General features: G+C 46.8%; 1 protein-coding gene across 1 annotated transcript in view; it reads left to right on the top strand.

The window, feature by feature from the left end:
* The first annotated feature begins 3,313 nt into the window (after positions 1-3,313).
* The window catches only part of LOC306760109 (uncharacterized protein), a 53,630-nt gene continuing 29,606 nt past the window's right edge, over positions 3,314-27,337 (top strand). The window contains exon 1 of the mRNA XM_079245898.1: positions 3,314-3,413. The gene's annotated coding sequence lies outside the window, so the exon portion shown is untranslated. The remainder of the gene's footprint in view (positions 3,414-27,337) is intronic.

The raw sequence follows: 27,337 nt of genomic DNA, 5'->3' as shown, positions 1-27,337 counted from the left end.
GATCTGGATTCAGAAACTGTGAGGTTGAAATCCAACTAGATGTTCATAGAAGCCACAAGCAAACCTCCCCTAGACCCAGAGACTACAGGGGGTCTCTGAGGCTTTGACTGGACTTAAAAGAAGTTCATGTTCAAACTGAGACAAGTTGAGGAGTTTTATTTTTTTATGATTTCATTGTTGAGATGTGTCTGAGAAACGCCACAGTGCAGATGATTTGTCCTTATTTTTTAGAAAAAAGAGGCTTTATGTTGATAGTTTAACTTTCAGAGCAAAGGAGAAGGAAGCAGCAGAAAACCAAGCATGGTGACAACACAGGCAGGTGTGGGGGTCCACAAAGGGGTCCTGGAGAGGAACTAGTGACCTAGAAGAAAAGAAATAATGTTTCACTCATCAACATCTTTTTTATTTATCTTCCCTGTTGTTCTACAGGAGGTCTCTGGTGGCTGACTCAGACCCTCCATCTCTTCTCATTGGAGACACAAGATGCATCCAGACGTCTCGCTCTTCTTTCATCCTGCCTACCCCGCCACCCAGAGCCTCTGTCCTACCTGCCTCCAGTCTTGGTGGGGTTCTCCACCTGAAAGCCTCTAACTGTCTGGGTGACGACTGCTTGGCAGGCCGGTCCTCTGAAGGGATGGAAACCCACCGCTGCTGTGTGTAGGTGGGCAGTCCTGGTCTCAAAGCCTCATTAGGGGAGCATATGGAGGGATCTGCAGACGCTCTGGTGCTGATGGGGAGCAGAAACAAGCCTGACTCAGCACTCCTGCGGGCTGAATTACAGCTTGAGGTTCTTCCTCGCAGAGTCGTAGCGGGATGCACTAAAACTCGCCTGACTTGCCTTCACATATCTCAGATTTGTTTAATCAGCCAGCAGAGGCTTTTATAACCGCCTTAAAGGTAGAAACTAAAAGGTTTTGATGTGTTTTCGTACCTTCTTCGGGACAGGAAGCCTCATCTGCTTGGAAAAACCTGTTACCATGGAAACCTGTGACGTAGCAGCAGGTGCACGTCGCAACACTGATTCGCACCTGGATGAATGTTCCGGATAAAACTCCATACAAGCTGATCGTTTTTCATTTAAAGATCCGCCGTTGAATGTGTGGCGTCGGCGTGGAGCGAAGGAGGCCGCTGGCTGTCGGGCCAATCAGAGCTCCGCTCCATCCCGACTCCGTTCATTCAGGCCATGTTGTCCGACGTTCCGGCAGGAAAACAAGTCGACTCTGTTTCATGAAGTTTCACTGCAGCTTTTCCTGCAGAGAGGAGACGGAGAGGTTGAAGACGGAGAGGCGATTCCAAGTTTCCTTCCCACTTTTCCAGCCAGCTTGTTTCGGTTTTCCTCGTCGCTGTTGGCAGGATTCCTCCTCTGTCATCACACTGAGCATCTTCCCGGGTCCGGACCAATCAGAACCTCTGGTTCTTACTGCTGAACGCCGCTTCGTCCAGACTGAAGAGCAGCGGAACCAGAAACCAGCCGTGGTGCATCTGAAGACTTCAGCTTCCGTTCACACCTTGTCGATCCAATTCTGTCTGCTTGCCTGGAAAGTCGCTTAGTTTGCGCTGATCCGGATCAGACACGGACTCCATCGGTCTACAAACCCCGAGTCATTAAGATTGGGTCCAGCTCGCTCTGCATTAGCCAGTTTTCTTCTTCTTTGGTTGTCTCATTCAGTAATTCTCGGTGAAGCGCCTCCTCTGGACAAGCCTGGAACTAAAAATATCTGAGTCATTTGAGTCGTGCAACCCTCCCCTTGCACCCCCGACTGAACCGAGTCCCTAATCGGACCAAGTCTGGTGGGCAGTCCCGGGTGTGGACGTGGTTCTGGGGGGGAAAAGAGATCCGACCTGGAGGAGAACTGGCTGAAGGAACTGGCTGGAGAACCGGCTGAAGGACCGGCTGGAGGCCGGCTGGAGAACCGGCTGAAGGACCGGCTGGAGAACCGGCTGAAGGAACTGGCTGGAGAACCGGCTGAAGGACCGGCTGGAGGAACCGGCTGGAGAACCGTCTGAAGGAACCGGCTGAAAGAACGACTGGAGAACCGTCTGAAGGACCGGCTGGAGGACCGGCTGGAGAACCGGCTGGAGAACCGGCTGAAGGAACCAGCTGAAAGAACAACTGGAGGACCGGCTGAAGAACCGACTGGAGGAACCGGCTGAAGGACCGGCTGGAGAACCGGCTGAAGGACCGGCTGGAGAACCGGCTGGAGAACCGGCTGAAGGACCGGCTGGAGAACCGGCTGGAGAACCGGCTGAAGGAACCAGCTGAAAGAACAACTGGAGGACCGGCTGAAGAACCGACTGGAGGAACCGGCTGAAGGACCGGCTGGAGAACCGGCTGAAGGACCGGCTGGAGAACCGGCTGGAGAACCGGCTGAAGGACCGGCTGGAGAACCGGCTGAAAGAACGACTGGAGAACCGTCTGAAGGAACCGGCTGAAGGACCGGCTGGAGGAACCGGCTGAGCGGAGACGGTCTGATGGTCTCTACATATCGGCTCGTCATCCTCCAGCAGTTCAGCTGAAAGAAGCGAGGCCTCCTTCCCCTCCTACCACCGCCCTCCCCCCTGCTCCCCCTGCTCCCCCCTGCTCCCCACTGCTCCCCCCTGCTCCCCCTGCTCCCCACTGCTCCCCCCTGCTCCCCACTGCTCCCCCCTGCTCCCCCTGCTCCCCACTGCTCCCCCCTGCTCCCCCCTGCTCCCCACTGCTCCCCCTGTCTTGCCTTGATGCTTTGCCCCCATTGTTCTCTGGCCTTCACACACACACACACGCGTGCGCGCGCACACTCACTCAACAATGCCTGCAACATGAATGGAGCAGAAGGAGAGTTGTAAGCTGTTGGAGCTCACACAGATTCTCTCTCTCTCTCTCTCTCTCTTTGTCTCTCGCTCATCTTTTTGTCTCGTTCCACCTCTGAGAAGTTGCACGCGCGTCTCTGGCCGTGCGCGTGAAAATGAACTCTTGAAAAAAAAAAAAACAACAACTTAAATTTCGCCAAAAAAACAAAAACAAAACTGAAATGAGATTAATTTTAGAGGGGGGGCGAAGTGGGAGGGGAGGGGCTCGTGGTGAGCTTAGTGGTTGCCAGGGGCAACCACAGGGCAACGAGCCAGTCGAAGGGTGTCCCGTGCGCGTGCGTGGATGTATGTGCGTTTGACAGCATCCCGCCGATCAACCCCTCGCGCCAATTTCATCACACAATTGGCCGAGAGAGAGAGAGAGAGAGAGAGAGAGAGACGCACGCGCAAAGGAGCGAGGAGAGAGAGAGAAGGGGGTGAGAGACCTCCACTGAGACAGAGGGAGAGAGAGAGAGGATGGTGGGGAGGATTTAGCCCCGGCAGCGTCTCTTCCCGTCCACCACAACCAGCTTATTACGTTCCTCTGCACGCGCGCGGAAACGGATTTACGCACGGCGACGGAGGTTTGTTTCCCTCTTTTATTCCTGTTTTCTGCTCTCAGCATCACCCCGCCGCTTCCATTCATCACTCCTCTCCTCTCCTACCGAGCGCGTGGCTTTTTATTCCATCCTGATTCAGCGCGAGCGCGTTAATGGCGGTGAGCTCGCGCGTAATTAGCCGTTAACGACCACATGAAGCGGGCAGCGCGGAGAGGTGATCTTCCATCAACACGGGGTGAGGGGGGTCCACGTCTGCATGGGTGAGGTTTTGTCGCGGCTGGAGGGTCCCCCAGACGAGCGCGCGCCGGTTGGAGGCGGAGGGGGACAATGAGCCGCGGCGGCTTGGCGACGCCGCGCGCGCCGTTGATCCCGCAACAGGAGGCGCGTTTCTCCGTTTTTCTTTCTGTTTTTGTTTGTTTTAGAGAAATCTGTCCGCGTGCTGACGGACACCTGGGGTCAGTCGCGCGCCCGCGGGCTGGATCATTCATGCACAATGTGGAGCAACATTTTAGCAACAGTCACGGGGGGGGGGGGGCTTGAGACAGATTTCTCTTTTATGTTTCATATTTTCTGCTTCCTTCCATATTCCTGCTGCAGGGACGCGCAGCTGCGCGTGAGCAGAGGGGAGGTCGTCTGTCGCGCTCTGAGGCCAACGGTTAAATCTGCCTCATCTGACATGTGCGTGTCATCTGTTCGTGCGCGTGCGTGTGCAGTCTGGAGAAAAAACACCACAGTCCCGAGGCGCGTGAAGTTGTTTATGCGCCTGTAAAGCAATGAAAACAACAGCAGCAGCAGCGCGACAATAAGGGACGGAATATCACGCCACGCGCGCGCAAAAAGAAGGAATAGACAGCAAGCGGGGGGGGGGGGGGGGGGTGTCTGGTGTGCCATTTTATCCTACGAAGCGCGCGTGGAAGCGCACGCACATGGCGACAGACAGACAGAATCACATCATAATCACAGGCAGGCGCGTGCGCGTGTTGGAGACGTAAAGGAAGTCAGCGCGCACAGGAAGATTCTTCTCATTAAACTGATCATTTAGGGGGGAATTTTCAGAGCAGGTGGGAGGGGGGGGGGGGGGGGGGGGGGGGGTCTGTGAGTGCGCCCCCCCCCCCCCCCCCCCCATCCGCTGTCAGAAGCTTGTTGGGAATTTGGCTGTTTTGACTGAATCTCTTCTTGTTGTTGTTGTTGTTGTTTTCCTGCATCCCTCCGGATCTCTACCTGATCATGCTTCTGTGTTTGGGATGACCACGTGCACAGCGGGCGCGTGCGCCCCGCTCAGACGTCCATTGTTCATTGTGTTGATGTTTTGGGAGATGAAATGGAAGAAATCAGCTGGTCACGTGACGTAGATTTCATTTCATCTGAAAGATTCTTTTTATTTTCTGTTTCTGTTGAAGGAAAGAAAAACATGTCGTCATGTTTGCTTTTTTTTCCTTTTGCCCCCCAAAGTGGAGGGGGAGGAGCCTCAGAGCGGCTCATTAGCAATGCAAATGAGGCTTTTTTTTCCTTCAACGGGAGCTCGAGCACCTGCTGTCTCGAGCATGCGCTCGCGAGTTGGATGGCTGACTTGCTTCCTCCTCCTCCTCCTCCTCCTTTCTTCTGTTCCCGGGCCCTAACCCGGGAGCGCGCCTCCTTCTCATTAGACTTTTGTTCTATTTCTTCTACTGCGCTCGCGCACATGAAGCCTTGACGATTAAATAAATAAATGAATGAATGAATGAATGAATGAATGATGTTCAGCAGAGACTGTAAAACATTTTCTGAAGGAAAGGAGGGAAGTGAGAAATCATCCTTAAACGTGAAGTTTAAGGATGATTTGTTTCAGGACATTTTTCTGCCTGTTTGCTCCACAGCCGCCTCTGATGCCAGCGTTGACCCGCAGGATGAAACATTCATGAAACGTTTATATAAATGATACGCAGTAAAGTGTGTCATGATGACCCCGCACAAGTTGAGCAAAAGGCTGTGAGATAAAATGTAGTTTTGTTGAGAAAAAGATGATTTTAATCAGCTGTTTTTGGGTGAAAACACGGGTTTGTTGTGAGCTCAGGTGACGGCGAACCTTCGACTCGCGGAGACAAAAGTTGGAGAAAGAAACTCAGGAAGTTGGTCATATGAGAGAAATACAAAGACATGTCTTCAGGACTTATTTCCAGCTTTTATGAATTTCCTTCTGCATCACTGAGTGTCGGCCATCTTTACTCTCCAGATTCCACCCTGCATTGGGTCCAGTCACAAGTTGGTCACCAGAAAAATGACATTAAATAGAACAAAAGACACAATTTGTTGCGTAATAACATTGATTCACTGCCACAACCACCAAAAAAAAAACCCCAAAATGTCTCGTTATTGTTTCATTCCAGCTAAAATCAGACATTTAAATCTTCAACCTGATAAAATCAAAGCAGATTTCTCAAAGTCAAACTCAGTGTGACTGGAAGTCAAATTATTCCCAAAGTTTGAACTGGTGAAGGAGCTGGGCGCGTTGGAGCTGGTAGTAACAGAGGAAACTGGTCCAAACAGAGAAGAACAACCAGGAAAAGCTTTTTTTTAAAGCACAAATATCTTAGTTTTACTGATAGTAGAAATGTAAACAAGCAGTATATGCAGTATATCCTATGTAGCATTTGGTTGTAACATTACGTTACGGAGTCGTGAATCAAAGCATTTCAACTCATCAGAATCACTACAGCTGAAACTTTCGGGCTTGTTTTGGTCCAGTGACGGGAGAAATAAGCCTGAAAAAATCGCGTTTATGTCAGTGGTTAGTTGTTCAACAAACCAGGATACATGGAGAGTTTTGTAAATGACCCAAACCATCCAAAAAGTCTAATTATTGCATTATTCCAGCTAAAAACAGACTATTAATCATACGTTTAAACATGTAACACCTCATAAAATCCAAGCAAATCAGTCAAACCCAAACTCAGTGTGACTGGAAGTTAAATTTTCACCCAAAATGTCAACTGGTGAAGGAGTTGGGAACGTCGCTGTGAACTGGTATTAACTGAGGAAACCGGTCCAAACAGAGAAGAACCAGGGTTTTATATACTATAATGAGTTATAATGGGTCTACTTAGGGTTTCTCTTATATAATGTGATGCGTTTCAGACCAGTAAACTTACAACTTAACTCTTTAAGGCCCAGTTTGTGAAAAAACTGGACTGGTATGTTTAACAAAATATCACCAAAAATGAACTCTTCTAAGGGACATTTATAATTTATTACAATGTTGATGTTGAAATTATTATAGATTACCTGCTGCTTATGCATATTTAGCTTACTTTAATTAGCGTCATGCTATCAGGTGCTAATGACACATCATTACCCACTGTTAACCGTTACCTGGTCATTATTACCTGGCCCTTAACTGGTCATTACCTGGTCGTTACCATGCCGTTACCTGGTTGTTTTTATGTGGTTATCACCTGAAATGTCCCTTTGGTACTTTAACGTGTCGTGGTGTTACACATGTCGCATAAACGAAAATGCTATTTTAATTTACGCTAACCGGGTTAACACAATTAAACAAGGTTACAGAGACTTAGTTGTGTAAACTGCTAGTTCTCCTGCAGGTTCGGAAACATTTTAGATTTACGTCGTTCAAAACGACACATTTAGTCATTTTTTTTCTTAAAAACATAAAAAGAGAGCGATGAGGAAAACGTCATCCATACGAACCAGGACTTTTCTGAAACACGACGACACAAAAATTAAAGCAAGACTATCAACACCTTTTAATGCATCAAATAAGGGATTTTAATGACTCGTGTTTAATACCACAATTCACCGTGACATGACGCAATCGTGACCTCACTAATCCACATTTAAGTCTCTTGTGCACTGTAAATCTGGATTTTGTTTGAATATAATCTATTGATTAATTAACGTTTTATGTTCCGTATGAACAGCCTCATTAGCAAACCAGTTTTCAGCATTGTGCTGTGAGATAACAATCAGCAACGGCAACTGGACATGCTGTTTCTGTCAGAAAGGCTCATCGATGCTTCAGCAGAAATATAACCTCACTTTTAGACGATGTTGGAAGGTTCTGGTCTGTCTGGTAAAAGTTTGGACCAAGACTGGGCGTGACTCAGTCGTAAGGACTTCACGGTCGATGAAGTCAACTGACTCTTCTACTCTTGTTTTTCAAAAAGGTTCATCCAAACTGGCAACCACTGGTTAAAACATTACGTTGCGTAGATGATAGCCTACATTCTTTAAGCTAACCAATGTTAGTCTCATTGGCCTCCGGTAGTGTTAGCTCCAGATTGCTGTTAATCATCAATATCATTAGTGGACAACTTTTGAAATCTAAAGCAACTGATCAGCAGCTACCTTTCCTCGCCGTCCAGCAATCTGCACGCTGCGTTCATGTGCAGAGCAGATGTCGGACAGCAGAGCGTCCTACCGCTGCTGGAGCAGCATGAAGCCATTATCATGTTTTAATGCACGGTGGCGGTCCGACTTGCAGTGAACGCTCGCCTGGACTGGCTGGATGGCTCTAAAACGTTCTGACAGAACTGCTCAGAAACGGGGCTCTACTTGTAGGGAGGTAAAGAGTCGGTGGACAGTGAAGCAGGAGTTTTCCCCAGATTCCCAGGAGGAGGTTACGCTAGGGCTGGGTGATTAATCGGATTTTAATCTCAGTACAATCTGGGTTTTCAACGATGATAAAAATAAAAGGGTGTGATTATTTTTCTCTCTGCAGTTTCCTCTCCTGCTGTCTTCAGCTGCTAATCGAGCGTCTCTGGCGTTGCAGCGCTGTGCTGTAAACTCCTCCCACAGCTGCTTTGCTTTCATTCAGACACTGTTGCCAACTTGGAGACTTTCTCGCTAAATCTGGAGACTCTTTTTTGGTAAAAGCGACAAATCTAGCATCTTTTACTGGAGTTATTAGAGACTTTTCTGGTGTTTTGGCGACTGACTTGAAGTAGGGCTGGGCGATATATCGAATATACTCAAGATATCATGGCTAGTCCTCTGTGCGATATAGAAAATGCCTATATTCGTCATATTTGAGTATCCTGTTGACATGCAGGTGTTTTTAGCTGTGGGCGGGGTTTCCTCCCTCCTCCTCGACTCTGCACCGCTTTGCACAGAGAGTTAAAGCAAGCGCACCTCATTACGTACATCACGTGAGCTACGTGCTACGTCATGAGAGGCAGCGTGGAGCCACTGTTGCCAACTTGGCGACTTTCTCGCTAAATCTGGCGACTTTTTTTGTGAGAAGCAACTAGCGACAAATCTAGCGACTTTTACTGGAGTTATTGGAGACTTTCCTGATGTTTTGGCGACTGACTTTAAAGCGCATATTGTAAAGTTATTGTCAGAAGGAGAGTCTCTCCCCGTCCTAAAGCACTCAGTCGCTCCGGCTGCAGCTGCAGCCAGTCAGAGGAGCAGAGAGGACACCTGCACGACTCCACCTACAGTCACAATGAACAGCCAAATCCACCACTGATCCCGCTCTGGATTACAGAGTGGGACGTAAATTACAAAGTTTTTCACGTCACGCAAAAATAATTAATTCTATTTGATTACATTCACAGCCTCTGTCACTTACTCACCTCATCCACTGTGTGTGACTTAAGCATATTTATCTGGCTCGTCATTTCTCTAGAAAGTACAGAAAGCAGTGGGAATCAAACCCTGAATTAAAAGCTGGCTGAAGCTGTTTATTGGAGACGATACGAGGACATTCTGCCTGGATTATAAGACTGATTTCTACGCTAAACTCTGCGATTAAAAAAATACACAACAACTCAAAAACGTATCCATAAAGCAAAGCCTTATAATAGTTCATCATTTGAAAAGTCCCCCCTAGAGCCCCTATTTTCATACGTTGCATTTATTACATCATGCAAAGTCACTTTATTTTGTTTTAAAATGACATGTTTCTGCCGCTGCTTTAACTGTTCAATAAATACGGTTTTGATCAGTTTGCTTCGTGACAATTTCATCCTTTTGGCATGAATGTTTAAAATCAGTATATCTTAATGCAGTATGAACAATTATGTTTTAATGTAGACACAAAATCATCTGACTGATGTGATTGTATGCACCAAAGCATTCATTCAAGGCTGAGGTAAATATCGAGATATATATCGTATATCGTGACATGCCATAAAAATATCAGGATATTACTAAAAGGTCATATCGCCCAGCCCTGACTTGAAGACACATATTGTTCTGCAGTTACTGTAAGGAAGGAGCAGCGGGAGCCTCTCCCGTCCTAAAGCACTCCCAGGCGGCCAGTCTCAGTCGGCTCCGGCTGCAGGTCAATGTAGAATAACTGCAGTAGGTTGTGGAAGTTCACCTAAACATAGTTTATACCATTGTCAGTGACAACTGGCTGCATTATTTTCCTATACATAGTTCGGCCAGTTAAACACTGTAATATCCCTCCGTTACGGGGCGTTACCATAGCAACGCGTTAACCAGCTGGTTCAGATCAGCCGTCTTTTAACAGGTGAACGAGAGAAACGTGCTGCAGCCTGACAGCGGTTGTTTGGTATAAAACGTACATCCAGGCCAACGTAAAATAGTTCCTATATAAGCGGTAAAAGCAGATTAAACAACTTGGAACCGTTCATTAGACGGTTATAATGCACGACACGGAGTCTGGAACACCACGACGTGCAGCGTTGTTTATAAATACTGGATAATTGTGTTAAATGATCGAGATCTCAATTTCAGTCAAAATAATCGTGATTATAATTTTTTTGTCATAATTGAGCAGCCTTAGGTTTCGCTGCATTTGCTGCTACACACTTTTAGAAAAACATTTAAATCTTTTCTCCTTTGCAAAGGTCAGTTTGGATTTGAATAAACATTTAATCTGTTTGTGTTCATTAACGAATGTGAACGGCCAGTTTAGGACCAACGTTGCTGCTTTAAAAACCGTCTGGGTTTTATTGATGATCGGCTCTTATCACAAGGTTAAAAGGGGGAAATGAAGAGCTGGAGATGAATGAAGGGAGGAAATGAGAGGCGACGTAGGTGGACAGAGATGGAAAGACGGCATAGAGGAGATGTTGATGTTAAAACAATAAAAGGATGATGGGAAGAGGAGGAGGAGGGTCATGACAGGAGGAATGATGAGGAGCAAAGGATGGAGGCAAATTAGCGGAACAGATATGAATGAGAGGACAGAGTGAACTGTAAGGGGAGGTGGAGGTTAAAGGGAGGAAGCGGCAGAAGGAAAACATGGAGCTGCGTCCAACATCCGACCATGTGGCCGTTAGCTTAGCGCTAAAAACCAGCTAACACATGGAGGAAACTGTTGCTGGACGCGCAATGTGTTTTCTCTGCTCGCCTCCCATCACATGGGGATCATGTGTGTCTTTTTAAACCCAGTGAGACAGAAAAACAGCAGCATGTTGAAGCGATCCGCCGTATTCCCAGGAATGTGAAGTTTAGCCTGGTTTGCTCCTCTTCATCAGGCCGTGGCGTAACTCCCCCTCCCTACACTGACCGCTGATCAGTTTAGCTGCCCTTTCATCAGATTTTCTCACTTTACAGAACATTTTTATTTTATTTTCAGCCCTCCGACCGAACAAAGATGCGGTTGCGTAATCTTCTCCACGCCTGCTGTGATTTTTGTCACGTATAAGTTATGGCTCTGTAGTAACGGCAAACTGGTTGTTAACAGCATGAATGCATTACCACACAGCAGTAAAGCAATTTGACAGCTCGCACAGATGCTGCAACGTCCACTTCGATGGATTATGCAGCTCCAGTTGATTTCCACACTGTACGGAAATGAATGAAACCAGTACTAATGCAATGTTTTACTGGCAATAAACCAGCAGCAACTTCAAAGTTGCTGGATGTTTTCTTGCAGCGTTGCGCCAATGCATGAAATCTTTCACATGGTAGAGAAATATTCTGTAAAAAGGAGCTAAATTAAGAGTATTTATTTGGAACATTTAGCTTAAATCCTGCAAAAGCCTGCAAATCAGGGGTGCCCAAAGTCGGTCCTCGAGGGCCGTTCTCCACAGGTTTTCTATGCATCCCTGCTCCAACACACCTGCCTTCCATAACATGGACCCAACAGCCAATAAAGTTCTGCAAAATTCATTTGAGTTGTGTTGGAGCAGCAATATATAGAAAACCTGTAGGATTGTGGCCCCCGAGGACCAGAGGTGGACTCTCCACCAACCAGTCAGTAAACGCCAACAAGTCATTGTCTGCTGTTTTTGATATTTACGTTAAAAATGAAAAACTGCCAAAGTGCATCCTGTTACATACATCAATCCCTGCCAGACTTCATGGTGCATTCAAATACACCTTGTAAATCTACATGTGTAAACTGGAGTAACCTGCAATGTTGCCTTAAAACAATAACATGTCTCTTCATGTGAAAATAAATACATTTTAGTGTTGTTCACACATACAAATGTCTCTAAAATAGCCCCTGTAAATCAAGAAAAAATACAAAATATGTACAATATATGACTAATTATCAGATATGATTCACAGAAAATGTCCAGACATAAAACACAGTATGGTTACAGGTGGTAGTTCTACATTAATAATACATTTATGCTGATGGGAACCTGTGACGAGGATTTAACTTAGAAAATCAAGCATTAATGTTTTAATCTTTTTTTTTGCCAGACCTAACCAGGTGATGAAGGTGTGTAACTCTGACCCACCGTCACCTGAGAAGTAATCGGTTCTAAATAAAGTCTGAAACGAGGCGTGGAGTGTGTTGAAATATTATTCACAGTAGGGTGAATCTTGACGTCTTAACTGAAGCGGAAGAATTAAGATCTAAATTAATTAGATCTTTTTGCACTGAGTGTCTTATTTTCATTATAAATGAAGACATACAGAAAAAAAGAACATCTCAGGAAGAGTTTGTTGCATTTAGGAGCCTCGTGACCAACTGTTCACATCTCCTCACCAGGAGGGTTGCAAACCTACATTTCCGGGCCGGAGTTCAGATGCTTCGCTGCAGATATCAGCAGATTATTTGACCAGAATCTAAAAAAAAAAAAAAACTAAAAAAAAACTGTACTGGAAAGACTTAAGAGATAACATCAAATCAGTATTAAGCGACACAGACAGATAAAATATTTAGCTGGCTCACCAATCAGTCTTTTCCCCATCGTTTCGCCCGTGTGTGTGTGTGTGTGTGTGTGTGTGTGTGTGTGTGTGTGTGTTTGTGTGTCTCCTATCCGGCATGCCTGCTCAGTGAGGAAAACAGGGTCAGGCTGCAGAAAAAAGAGAAAGCTGGAGCGAGCACATGATGGGCAGATAAAGGCTTGTCTGTGTCTGAGGGAGAGGAGAGCGAGGAGGATGAGAGGAGGAGGAGGGCAGAGTGATGAAGGGGCCTCTCTGTTGAAGAAGGGAGTTGTGGCTCTATAGAGGGCTCCCATGGAGGACAGAAACAAGGCATTTAGTCTGTGAGTCGGCCTCTGTAACGCCATAATAGGCTCTTATAATGATGCCAGTATGGACAGGGTGTAGAAAAAAAGAAAATGTCCCTTTAAACTGGGGGCTTTTTGTGAGAAATGCCTATAGTGTGATGGAGGTGGATGAGCTGTTGGGTGATTGCTCGTAACAAGAAAAGGGCTGGACAGGGGTGAGCGTTTGGGGCATGAGCTCAACCGGAAGGCCTGAACCAGTTAAAACCAGATAGTTTACTGTAAGTCTACAAACGGGAACTTTTCAGTCCTTGGACCTCATTGGCACCATCGCTCGTGTTATTGGCCTGTGAAATGGACGTCAGCTTTACAGCCCATTTTCTTTGACCTGTAGTTTATTAGCTGTTTTTACTGAGAGGAGACGCTGGAAAGTGACTCTTAAAGCCGGTTTCGGCACCCATACATACGTGAACAAGCATGTGTGTTTCAAACGTTGTCATACATCACACCTTCGATGCGTCTTTTCTTTTGCCACCCTTGTTAAGGCACTGCATCAACTGGGGTTCATTTATGTGTTTTTACAGTGAAGAGTAGCGGTAATGCCATAGACTGTATACAGAAAGATGGGCGGAGCCTCTGTGACGTCATCCGTAGGTTTCTGAAGAGCTGAATTGAAGCTCGGTGGGCGGTTCCTACCATCACCATCTTGGCAGGGGCATGCACGTTGTGTCGCCCGGAAAATACAAATGTGGGCAAAGAGGTGGAGCTGAGAGGGGGGCTGTGAGCGTCATGGTGGATGATTGACATTGAGCAAATCCCGAGCTGCCTGTAGCTAAGAGCTAACCGAGCTAACCTGGAGATAGCTAACCAGCTAATGGAGGTAAGCGGGCTAAAGCTAAGTCACGTTGTTAACTGGCTAAAAACCGCGGTTGTTCTACGTTCTTCTGACTTGAAGCGGGAGATCGGGTACCTGTCAATCAAAAGGACACGCCCCTAAATATGCCGAATTTCAAGATTAAATTACTTTTAAACGGGCGAGTTAGAAAAACATTCACTCCCCCCACAGTTGTCATGAAGGTAAACCTGACCTATTAAACCTAAAATGGATTTTTGTACCAGGATGTAAACATGTTTATTTCTGCTGTAAACATGTTTATTTCTGCTGTAAACATGTTTATTCCTGCTGTAAACATGTTTATTTCTGCTGTAAACATGTTTATTCCTGCTGTAAACATGTTTATTTCTGCTGTGAAGTTGGTCTTTTTAACATGGGAGTCTATGGGGATTCACTCTGTTTTGCAGCCCCTAGTGGGTGAAGGGGGAACTACAGTTTTATGCACTTCCACATAGGCTTCACTTATAACTGCTGTTGGTTGCCGTTTTGGTAATGCACAGCTATAAAACTGCCCAAAAACCCCAGAAGAAGAAGAACTTGTTTACTTCCAGTGAAACGACAGTTTTTAGTCCTGAACGATTAATGAAGCAGAATCTCTTCTTCTGTAGTCTTTCAAGTGAACATAACCATTTGTAAGCAGATATCAGTGCGTGCCGTTGTCCAGGCGGTTTGGTCCGATGGGGAGTAAAGTGTGAAAACAAACCAAACCAAACGAAGGAGAGACATTACTGGGAAATCCCTGCCATCTTGAACTGAGTCCGCTGGACTGTCTTGATGTAAATGTGCTCTAAAAATCATACTTGGGTAAGCTATCCCTTTTTAGGGGATTCTGTGGCGAATTGATCATTTAGTCCTGAGCTGAGGCTCTGGGAGCCATGTGAACGGTTAAGTCACCTCTAATCCTTCATTATGAAAAGGAAAAGTGCGGTTCATCCCTGTAAAATGAAGGAGAGCAGATAAGAACTGGACTGGGTCTTGAGACACAGATGCATCAGTAATATCTGTTATAGGACTTTAACCCAGGACACTCGCACTCACAACCCACGTGAGACTATTAATTTTTAGCCTTACTTTTCAGTTTTGGGTCAAACTTTGTTCCAGGTTTGGGAAAAGATCAGGTTTGGAGGAAAAACCTACATTTTCTCAGATCAAACCTCTTCTGTTTGCACAGGCTGTGTGTTAAATTCAGCTCAGATTTATTTGTGTAGAAAAGTCATCAGTCCAGCTGGCTGTTCAATTCTAGTGCATTTAAAGCAAATCCATCATAATCCAGGATGGTGTCATTTATACATTTGTTTATAAAAGCAAATTCATAAATATAAAATGGCTAAGATAAGAGATTGCATCTAATTGTCTCTGATTCAATCGTCCCTCCTGAGCATGGCCGGGAGGTAGAAAGGAAAAGCACTTATCCTCAGTCCTACCAGTGCACTTCTACAACGTGGTATTGCCAGTTTAAAGTATAATTACTGGAATAATAACCACTAATTATGAACATTTAATAGGCTGATCATATTAAAGGTGTAGCTTACTGGACTGATGGATTTACATTTTGTTTGTTTAATTGACTGGACTGATGATTTACCAGCTAATTAGGATTTATAAACTGAATTCTGTTTAATAAAGAAGAAATTATCTGATGTTTTAACCAATTTTTTTTCCAAACAAAAGAAGTATACTCTGACTGAACACCAGAAACTAACTTCATGGCCCAACTCCTCCCAGTGACATTTTGCAGGAAAACAGGCCCTTTTTCTTTTGGAAGTTATGAGTAGCGATATATAAATATACAAAAACCCCTAAAAAGCCTCACTGAAGATGATCTGCACTATGATCCCGAGCCAAGTGATGAGGTCAAGTAAAATCATGACTTTAATAACATTTAACTAAAGAAAAGACCAGATCCGATGACCTTCTCCATCTGTTCACGCTGAAAGTCAATTCTGTCAATTCCAGAAATGAGAAATATTCAAATCAAACATTGAAAAAGTTTTACAATATTCACAGAAAACCTATCATGATCTGGTAAATCCAATGACTTCTTTTATTGAAAACAGAGAAACATATGGCTGTACATAGTTCTCATTTTTTAGGCTGGTAGAGGAATAAAACAATGTTCTTATTAGAGAAAGAAATCTATATTTAAAGCAAGGCTAATGGCTACATAAGGCTGTCTGTTGTCTGGTTAATATTGTGCTTATATGGAATGAAATTGTTGGAATATTAAAGAGAACAACCACAAACGAGACCTTTGTGTTCAATGCATCTGCTCTTCCAGTGTTCAACTCCATGCTAACATCTCCACAGTGGTAAACTGTAGCTGTCGTCAGATTCTCTGCAGCTTCGCTCACATCTCAAACGCAACATGAACCTATAATTACCAAATAGCTGAGGTCATTTTCATGCTTTAACTTCTGGGAAAACAATACACTTGGAGACTCGCAGGGATGATGAGATGTTATTAAGACTTTCAACACCATTCTGTTGTGAACTTTACATGGAAGAGATGATGTGAAAAGCGTTTCCCTGAAAATCTTTGGATCATGTTCATCTAGAAACCAAACTGCTGGGTCACTTCATCTGCTCATATTCAGTTTTTACTGCATGATGGCTTTATGATTAAACTCCCAGAGTGTGATCATACATTGGTCCACAGTGCAACACAAGAGGTTTTAAGGTTCATATTTGTCTTTAAATAGAAACTTTCTTTATGTGTAATCGATAGTTTACTTCTAGATAGTCTGACAGAACTCCGTCTTGTTTCTGGTTCTTAAATCATGCTGCAGATTTCATAGTTTTGCCTGTATTTCGAATACATTTTGCTTGAATTCTTCTTTTTGTCTCATTTCCATCTTTCTCCTCTCTTATATAAATTTATAATTTTGCTTGTTTCCAGAGTTTAGCAGGAAATGTCATTTTCAGAGCTTTTTCCTCGTGGTCAACTTGTCTGAATCCTACGGGCTGGCCAGTCACAATACGAGTTTCCAAAGACTCGCTGGGTATTTAATGCATGGATACGCAGTGAATTATTATCCAAAAAGCAAAAAAAGAACAAAAAAAAAGATTTTAGCTATTTAGCTAAAGAGTGTCATCCCTACCGTAGAATGACAAGCTAATGCACATTACAGGGAATTAGCTGATGGCTAACAGCTGCTACCTTCATTCTGCTTCAGCTGTTAGATCTTGTCTCCTCCGCTAACAGCTGTTAGCTTCATTCTGCTTCAGCTGCTAGCTGCTAGCTCTTGTCTCCTCAGCTAGCAGCTGCTAGCTTCATTCTGCTTTAGCTACTAGCTCTTGTCTCCTCCACTAGCAGCTGCTAGCTTCATTCTGCTTCAGCTACTAGCTCTTGTCTCCTCCACTAGCAGCTGCTAGCTTCATTCTGCTTTAGCTACTAGCTCCTGTCTCCTCAGCTAGCAGCTGCTAGCTTCATTCTGCTTTAGCTACTAGCTCTTGTCTCCTCAGCTAGCAGCTGCTAGCTTCATTCTGCTTTAGCTACTAGCTCTTGTCTCCTCCACTAGCAGCTGCTAGCTTCATTCTGCTTTAGCTACTAGCTCTTGTCTCCTCAGCTAGCAGCTGCTAGCTTCATTCTGCTTTAGCTACTAGCTCTTGTCTCCTCCACTAGCAGCTGCTAGCTTCATTCTGCTTCAGCTGCTTGCTCTTGTCTCCTCCGCTAGCAGCTAGCAGGTGCTAATTTAGCTCTGAATTCGGCTGCTAGCATCTAGCTAGTCTGTCTGTATCACATTCATGCTGTTTCAGCTGATCCTAAAGAGGCTTTCTGCCTTTACAGATGTAGCTTTTGGTCTGGCTGCCTGATGTCAGTGGTGAAATCAAACATTTCGAGAGTAATGGTGCATTCGCTTTGTACTCAAAAGTCGGATTTTCCCAGTTGGGAATACAACAAGAACGCCCTTGAAGTTGGATGCCTAACTTGGAAATTCGGGGACAACTCACTAGCTCTGACTTTTAAAGATGGCTGTTCATTCGCTCTTTGGTTTGGTTTGTTTTAAAATCTGAAGTGGAAAGCTGCAGGTTCTCAGTGAGAAATAAAGCACCAGACAGACGACCGTTACAGCCCAACCAGGACCACAGCCTCAGGATGGATGCGTTGACTCCTCCACTGTCTGTTCTGCTGGATCTCAGGTTCACAGCTGCTGCAGAGGACGTCCAGTTCATGTCCTCCAATATATCTGGCAAAGCACATTACACAGAGTGGTTATTAAATATGTGAAGATGTGATCCACTCCAGATAAAAATAGAATTAAATTATACAAAAGCCATTTAGAATTCTGCCGTCACAATGATAGAAAGCCCATTTGGACCTTTCACGGCATGCCTGCCTTCAGAGGCCGAGAACAAGTTAAATACTTGTTAGCTTGATGACCTCTCCTTATAAGTTTCTTTTCTTTCTAGTCAATTCTCAGAAAGTAGATCAGATGAAGATAAAACTGAGTTTTTTAAAAGGAATTATTCATCTAAAGCCGTGAAAACGAAGCAGTTTCCCTTCACAACCGGGCAGTGTTGCAGCTTCTCCTGATCCTCCTGATGGATTTAACATACCAGACCAAGTGTTGTGGAAGTTAAACTTTATTGCTCCCTGCAGGGAAATCATCTTTTCTGCTGAGCGGCATCTGTCTGAGGTTGGAGGTCACATGTCTGCACTCTGTTTGTGGACAGTTTCTGTAATATTACGTCAAACCAGTGATGGCTTTAAAGGCACAATCTGCAATTTAAATGACATTTATACAAAACTAAGAAGTGAAGTCTGCTTTTACTATCAGCGGAGTGGAAAATAAACATCGCTCATTGATGGAGATTCTAGATGTTTACTGTTTGCCTTCATTTTTTCAGACTGTGTTGACAGCTGAGATTCAACTCCCTCGAGCTCAATTTCAGTGTCTGCATCGTTTGCTGATGGTCGGGAAAGCCACACAGGAGTCGTGTTTCAGCCACAGTTTGCCATCCTGTTCCTTCGTATTTAGAGAATTCAGCTGTGTTAGCAGCTCTGCCAGTCCTCCAGAGAGCAGCGCTGACGATGGGAATGTTGGCAGTTCTGCATGTATACGGTCACTGAGAGAAAACTATTCAAATTTTCATCTGATGATGGTGCAAGAAAAAGTCTGTAAGACTGGGTGGACCCTGCAAATGTCTCAGAGCAACTCGGCGTGTGGAACTACAGGCCTTGGTGGTCTTTATATCCTTGTTTTGCTTGATGGGTTTTTTATCTTTCTTCCTTTTTCGCTTTGATTCTGTGTCCTGTTCTGTGTGTCGAGTTTTCCTTCCTGTTTTAGTTTAATACCAGAATTTAGTTCTTGGAGACTTTTGGGAAATGTCTCAGTAAATGAGGAAAAATCATATGTTTTTGGTTGTTTTTAATCGGTTCTTCATCTATTTTAGGTACCCTGTCTACAGTGGCTGTAGACAGTATTTTTTCTCCTTTGTCAGTACAGAGCTGGTTGTACCTGGTATCAACCTCCCTTTAGTGTTATTCGACTTTCTGAAGGCTTTTTCTCGTTAACCATCACCGACTGGTTCATTTTGAGCAATAATGAACAGAAATTTGTTCTGTTTTGAGCCCCTAGTGGACGAGGGAGAAACTGCAGTCTTTGGCTTCACTTTTAACCACTGGATGTTGTAACTCGGGAGAAAAACAGGCAATTCCCACCACTGGCCTGACCATTTAACCCAACCAATCCAACTGACAGATGTGTGAAACACTCCTTCTTTCAGATAGAATGGACTCTACGTCATCTAGTCCTTTATTTTAAACAGTGTAAACCATTTAAATTAGCTAAATAAAACCTTTAAAGGAACAAATGAGTATCAGGCCAATGGCACAAATCATGTTTAGATCAATAACATCATGTGTTTTGGGTTAGAAAACAAAACCACTTGATTAAGTTTTTATACACAGCATAGAAAAACATGCCGCTGTGATGCTAACAGACACCTTTTTCACATTTTGCACGCAGCTGTTGTCATGACAACGACAGGTTATGTATTTTCTTTTGATTGTTGTGATCGTATGTTGACTGTGGATGGTCAGACATGGTGTCACAACGTTGCAGTTGGTCTGGTGACTTTGTCCCCATCGCCCAACGTCATTTGTCCTCAGATGCAGACCAGCACATGGATGGTGTTAATCTGAAACGACTTGCTCTGGCCAAAATCCGCTGCTTTGGCTGCTGGCGCGCAAAGAACTGTTCAAGATTAGATGCTGGCTCGGAACCAGCTCTGGAAAAGACCAACAGCTCAGTCTGTTTTTAATATTTCTCATTCCGAGTGCTTCTTTCCTCTTCTAGACGTCTAACTGTCTGTTCATGAAGCCAAAAGCCACAGAACAGCCCTTTAAATCCGTCCCATCGCCTGTGTGTTTACTTCTGACTGATAAAGTCGTCTGTTCCTTTATATTTACGAGTCGTTTTCTAGGTAATATTTTCTGTTTAACACGTTTATTGTCATTCCTTCCAGAAATACAAAGCTCCATCTCTTTTTGTCCCTGAATGATCAGGAATGAACCGCTCGCCATTTCTTTTCCTGATGAAGGAGCCGAGTTGAAAATAAATGGACCCTAACAGCGTTGCACATGAAAGGCTTTTCAGTGCGCTCCCTCCCAACCCCGCTCTGATGCAAAAACTACGACAGCAGGGATAATTAGGGAATTGTATTTGGAAAATATAGGTCTGCATGGTAATGAGGGCACATCTCTGAATAAAAGAGCTTCAGTGCAGCTCAATCTGCCGGCGAGCTGCGAAGACGGCGAGTAGCTTGAAGGCAGAAGGGAGAGAAAACATTACTACAGTGGATTAAAAACAGATCACACACACTGTTAAGTCTCTGCAAGGCCACGACATCTGCAGTAATGGAATCACAACAACACAGGAAGTTATTTAACTGCTAAAAGAGGATCACAGAGGAAAACAAGCTCACCATAAGAGGTTTTAACGTGTCGGTTTCCATTATTTTCCAATTAATGCTGAGTTTACGTCCATCAGCACTTTCAGATTTTTTCATGTTTTACAATATTTGGCCTAAAATGACTGTTTAGTTGATTATTTTATTGTTGTAACAACACTTCTTGGCTATAAATGTGTGGAAAGCCTGTTTATTTCTGTTTTAATGGCGTCACATTTGGAAGGAAAATGCAGGGTCAGACACCGTTTTCTTTTCTACCAAGACCAAACAGCTGATTCTGTTGTGTTGATAGTCAGCTGAAACGATGCTGACCACCCACTCCGTGCGTCGAGCCCTTTTAGAGTAATTACCCATCTGATATATCACACCAATAATCACTCATTGATCACATCTCACATTCTTCACTAGAGAAATACAATTTATTTGAACGCATATCAGTGATTTTTGACAATGTAAGCTCTTATATTTGTACTCCTGACTTACAACAACAAAATAATTCACAAAAATCTCAGTTCCTGATGACTTTCGGACCAAACAAAGTTGTTCAAAGCCAAACAGAAGACTGCATTTCTGTTCATGAGTAAATTTAGACTAAAATTTCTCAAATCTGCTAAATAAAATGTGAATTTATGCACATTTTCCTTCCATCCACCTTTGTTCTCTGAGAGAAACTTGTCTGATTCAACGGAAAAAAACGTAAATTCTGGGAGAAGTTGGTGCAACAAACAGCTGGAGGCTGCAGGTTTTTCAGAGCTGGAGAAGAAGAAAAAGCAACACAAAGATAAAACTAAAAGTCATCAGTTAAACCACAAAATCTTAAACAGACTTTTCCACATCGATGTTACAGTTTGAAGAGCTCTTCTCTGAAAAAGCTCTTTTTGCATTTGTAACTCATCTTTAGTGTAAACCAGTTTTATTTATATTCTCATGCATGACCGTCGTGCTGCCGTGGTATGCCGACTCTGCATGGCAGACGACACATTTCACCTGTTTGACACTTTGTTTAGCGTGAAATATCCCCAAACTTTGGAAACAGGTCGCGCCACCGTCAGTTTCTTCTTCGTTGTTTAAACAAAATGACAACACCGCCCCCAGCTCTTCCTGTGGTGCTTTGCATTGTTTGCTTGGTGTTTAGAGTTCTTCTACTGTCTGAGAAGCCGTGGTTGGTAAACGGCGTTAAGTTGTCTGGAGCAGCGTTTTATTAGCAAAGCCATTACGGCGTTTATAATGCGACGCGTCGACAATGAAATTTTAGCGTTAATGAATTTTCATTGTTGACGTCGACAAATCGTTGCAGCCTCATTCAGACGTAGCATTATCCCAATCTACAGCTAATGTGGGTTAGTATCGCCAGATTATCACATTTATTGATTATTCTATTGGTCCCGTATGGTCAAGCGTAATCTCCATCAAGTTGTTTTACTCACATTAAACGTTTGTGTCTGTACGAGTTTCCGTCGAGATAAATACTACGAGCATGTTTTGCTAGCGGCAGGAAACTGCAACGTTGTTGCATTTAGGCTGAAAATACCTCCTACTGCATCATCACCTCCTTATAAGCAGTTCTGGTTTAAGACTTGGCATAAATTTAGAGTAAAATACCACGTTTTGCTTCCCTATAAAGTGCAGAGCATGCAGAGAAACAGCCAGCGGGGAACTTCTACACATAAACGCTGCAACTTTAGCTGCTAATATTAGTGGAATTCTACATTTTTCACAACGTGTGAAGCCAGCGTCCCGTCCGTTTGTGTTGCCTAATGTCTCAGAGTTGCTTTCTGCACCAAAACAACCCCAACTTTCCTCCCACTGGGGGAGAGGAACATTTGTTAAGGACTGTTGTGTTGCTGGTGTCAGCATTTCAGCTGCAGGATGTGTGTGTGTGTGTGTGTGTGTGTGTGTGTCTGCAGGACTGAATCAAAATCTACAGTGTGAGTTGGTAGTAACGAGGGAACATGACACTGATGTGTTTTAATCCCTTTTGGACAGCAGTTTGCAGCAATAAAAACACAGAGGTTTGTTGTTCTGGCGCTGGAAGTCTGCGGACGACATGATGGCGTGATAACGCTGTAAAACGGAGACAGACGTGGACGGATGTGTCGTCCTGTGGGCTGAATTCAGTTTAAATTGGCTGCTCTCCTTGCTCTGGATTAAACCTGGGCTTAATACCTTTACACTAAAAGGCCCGCCCGTTCTCTCAGAGGGCAATCTGCTGCACCAGGCTTTAATCCACAGCAACAACAACAACAACTGTTTATCTGGCGGCTGCTTGCCGAGGATGAGCACCAGCATATTTATGAAAATATGTGCAAGTCTGGGAAGGATCGCAGGAACAGGCGTTTAGCCTCAGCTTGTGTTTGCAGCAGCCGTCTCTGTTGTGTCAGAGGTGTTGGTGTTTTCTAGTAAATCAGGATGCTTTCGGTGAGACTTTGTCCTGAAATCTGGTGAAAGAATCCATCTCTGCTGCTGTTGGAGCTTGAAGGTGCAGATGCAGCCGTGCAGAACGTAACTGAGGACGGTCATTACAAAAACAGCTGCTGCAGATGGAACTGTGCAGCAGGTGGAATCTCCAGCGAGCTGAGCGACATCAGCAGGGCGGTTTGATGTTCCGCACGCTGCTTGGCAGACAAGCAGGTGTTTTCAGCATCAACAGAATGAGTTTTTATCTTTTATAAGAGGTAAAACTGAAGTCTGAGGCTGTTAAAGGTAACTTTTTGTAGTGAAATCTGATTTATTGTCCAGAAATCTGAAGTAAATCTCCGCGGTGCGGAGTTAGCATGCGCAGGTAGGATGTGCAACGTGATGATGTGTAAAATTTCATTGATTTAAAGCAGCTACACTCGATAGGGTCAGATAATGCCTGCATATTTTAGTGTTTTCCTGCTCCAAAACACCCAATTCAAGCTTAATGGAAAGTTCTGCACAATCTTAGTAATTTCAGTCATGTGTGTTGGAGCAGGAAAACACTGAAAACCTTCAGGACAACAGCTCTCGTTGCCCTGATTTCAAAAGGTTAAAGGTTCAGTTTTCTGGAAACAAGTGAAGTGAGATGGACCATTTCCAACCAGATAAATAAATTCCACCAACAGGTTCAAAAATCTGAGTGTAGCGACAAACTCAAACCTAAAAAGCACCAACCAGTTTAGAAATCTGGGTGTAGCGACGGATTAGGACCTAAAAACCACCAACTGCTTCAGAAATCTGGGTGTAGCGACAAACCCAGATATAAAAACCACCATCCAGTTCCGAAGTCTGGGCGTAGCAACAAACTCGGACCTGAAATCCACCAACCGGTTTGGAGATCTGGGCGTAGCGACGGACTCGTCAGAGATGCTAATTGAACCAGTCCAGTTGGACTAAACCTGCTGGTTCCAGGTGCTCCGTGCACGTGCAGAACGTCTCCTGTCCAATCACCTCCATGTTCAACACAACCTGGTTTCAGGAGAGGCGTCGTCTTCAGTCACAGCGTGAAGCAGGATGACTTGATCTGGTAGTTTGCAGGGAAAAACCGAACACGGAAGGAAAAGGAAGAACACGCGTGTTGTTTGGCGCCTCTTCCTCCCTGATCTGATGATGGGTGTCGCTTTCTGGACGGCGATGTTTAATGTCACCGCTAAATGTGGGATAAAGCAGCGCTGCATCTGTAAATGCAACAGACGAAAGGTGCGGTCTAAAGACGGCGGTCCAAAGACGGCGGTCTAAAGACGGCGGTCCAAAGACGGCGGTCTGAAGGCGGCGGCGATCTGAAGACGTGGTCTGAAGACGGCGGACTGGAGACGGCGGTCTGGAGACGGCGGACTGGAGACGTGGTCTGAAGACGGCGGACTGGAGACGGCGGTCTGGACACGGCGGTCTGAAGACGTGGTCTGAAGACGGCGGACTGGAGACGGCGGTCTGGACACGGCGGTCTGAAGGTGGCGGTCTGAAGACGGCGGTCTGGACACGGCGGTCTGGACACGGCGGTCTGAAGGCTGCGGCGATCTGAAGACGGCGGACTGGAGACGGCGGACTGGACACGGCGGTCTGGAGACGTGGTCTGAAGACGGCGGTCTGAAGACGGCGGTCTGAAGACGTGGTCTGAAGACGGCGGACTGGAGACGGCGGTCTGGAGACGGCGGTCTGAAGGCTGCGGCGATCTGAAGACGGCGGACTGGAGACGGCGGACTGGACACGGCGGTCTGGAGACGGCGGTCTGAAGGCTGCGGCGATCTGAAGACGTGGTCTGAAGACGGCGGACTGGAGACGGCGGTCTGGAGACGTGGTCTGAAGACGGCGGTCTGAAGACGGCGGTCTGAAGACGGCGGTCTGGACACGGCGGTCTGAAGGTGGCGGTCTGAAGACGGCGGTCTGGACACGGCGGTCTGGACACGGCGGTCTGAAGGCTGCGGCGATCTGAAGACGTGGTCTGAAGACGGCGGACTGGACACGGCGGTCTGGAGACGGCGGTCTGAAGGCTGCGGCGATCTGAAGACGGCGGACTGGAGACGGCGGACTGGACACGGCGGTCTGGACACGGCGGTCTGAAGGCTGCGGCGATCTGAAGACGGCGGTCTGGAGACGGCGGTCTGAAGGCGGCGGCGATCTGAAGACGTGGTCTGAAGACGGCGGTCTGAAGACGGCGGTCTGGAGACGGCGGTCTGAAGACGTGGTCTGAAGACGGCGGTCTGAAGACGGCGATCTGAAGACGGCGGTCTGGAGACGGCGGTCTGAAGGCGGCGGCGATCTGAAGACGGCGGTCTGGAGACGGCGGTCTGAAGGCGGCGGCGATCTGAAGACGTGGTCTGAAGACGGCGGTCTGAAGACGGCGGTCTGAAGACGGCGGTCTGAAGACGGCGGACTGGAGACGGCGGTCTGGAGACGGCGGTCTGAAGACGTGGTCTGAAGACGGCGGTCTGAAGACGGCGATCTGAAGACGGCGGTCTGAAGACGGCGGTCTGAAGACGGCGGACTGGAGACGGCGGTCTGGAGACGGCGGTCTGAAGACGTGGTCTGAAGACGGCGGTCTGAAGACGGCGGTCTGAAGACGGCGGTCTGAAGACGGCGATCTGAAGACGGCGATCTGAAGACGGCGGTCTGGAGACGGCGGTCTGAAGACGTGGTCTGAAGACGGCGGTCTGAAGACGGCGGTCTGAAGACGGCGATCTGAAGACGGCGGTCTGAAGACGGCGGTCTGGAGACGGCGGTCTGAAGACGTGGTCTGAAGACGGCGGTCTGAAGACGGCGGTCTGAAGACGGCGGTCTGAAGACGGCGGTCTGAAGACGGCGGTCTGAAGACGGCGGACTGGAGACGGCGGTCTGGAGACGGCGGTCTGAAGACGTGGTCTGAAGACGTGGTCTGAAGACGGCGGTCTGAAGACGGCGGTCTGGAGACGGCGGTCTGAAGACGTGGTCTGAAGACGGCGGTCTGAAGACGGCGGTCTGGAGACGGCGGTCTGAAGGCGGCGGCGATCTGAAGACGTGGTCTGAAGACGGCGGACTGGAGACGGCGGTCTGGAGACGGCGGTCTGAAGGCGGCGGCGGTCTGAAGACGGCGGTCTGAAGACGGCGGTCTGAAGACGGCGGACTGGAGACGGCGGTCTGGAGACGGCGGTCTGAAGACGGCGGTCTGAAGACGGCGGTCTGAAGACGGCGGACTGGAGACGGCGGTCTGGAGACGGCGGTCTGAAGACGTGGTCTGAAGACGGCGGTCTGAAGACGGCGGTCTGAAGACGGCGGACTGGAGACGGCGGTCTGAAGACGTGGTCTGAAGACGGCGGTCTGAAGACGGCGGTCTGAAGACGGCGGTCTGGAGACGGCGGTCTGAAGACGTGGTCTGAAGACGGCGGTCTGAAGACGGCGGTCTGAAGACGGCGGTCTGAAGACGGCGGTCTGGAGACGTGGTCTGAAGACGGCGGTCTGAAGACGGCGATCTGAAGACGGCGGTCTGAAGACGGCGGTCTGAAGACGGCGGTCTGAAGACGGCGGACTGGAGACGGCGGTCTGGAGACGTGGTCTGAAGACGGCGGTCTGAAGGCGGCGGCGATCTGAAGACGTGGTCTGAAGACGGCGGTCTGAAGACGGCGATCTGAAGACGGCGATCTGAAGACGGCGGTCTGAAGACGGCGGTCTGAAGACGGCGGTCTGAAGACGGCGGACTGGAGACGGCGGTCTGGAGACGTGGTCTGAAGACGGCGGTCTGAAGGCGGCGGCGATCTGAAGACGTGGTCTGAAGACGGCGGACTGGAGACGGCGGTCTGGAGACGGCGGTCTGGAGACGGCGGTCTGGAGACGGCGGTCTGAAGGCGGCGGCGGTCTGAAGACGGCGGTCTGAAGACGGCGGTCTGAAGACGGCGGACTGGAGACGGCGGTCTGGAGACGGCGGTCTGAAGACGTGGTCTGAAGACGGCGGTCTGAAGACGGCGGACTGGAGACGTGGTCTGAAGGCGGCGGTCTGAAGGCGGCGGTCTGAAGACGTGGTCTGAAGACGGCGGTCTGAAGACGTGGTCTGAAGACGGCGGTCTGAAGACGGCGGTCTGGAGACGTGGTCTGAAGACGGCGGTCTGGAGACGTGGTCTGAAGACGGCGGTCTGAAGACGTGGTCTGAAGACGGCGGTCTGAAGACGGCGGTCTGGAGACGTGGTCTGAAGACGGCGGTCTGAAGACGTGGTCTGAAGACGGCGGTCTGAAGACGTGGTCTGGAGACGGCGGTCTGAAGACGGCGGTCTGAAGACGGCGGTCTGAAGACGGCGGTCTGGAGACGTGGTCTGAAGACGGCGGTCTGAAGACGTGGT

This window comes from Telmatherina bonti (assembly GCF_933228915.1).
Source record: "Telmatherina bonti genome assembly, chromosome: 9".
NCBI classification, from domain to species: domain Eukaryota; kingdom Metazoa; phylum Chordata; class Actinopteri; order Atheriniformes; family Telmatherinidae; genus Telmatherina; species Telmatherina bonti.
Note: the sequence above shows the minus strand (reverse complement) of the source record. Positions and strands in the feature narration are given on the sequence as shown.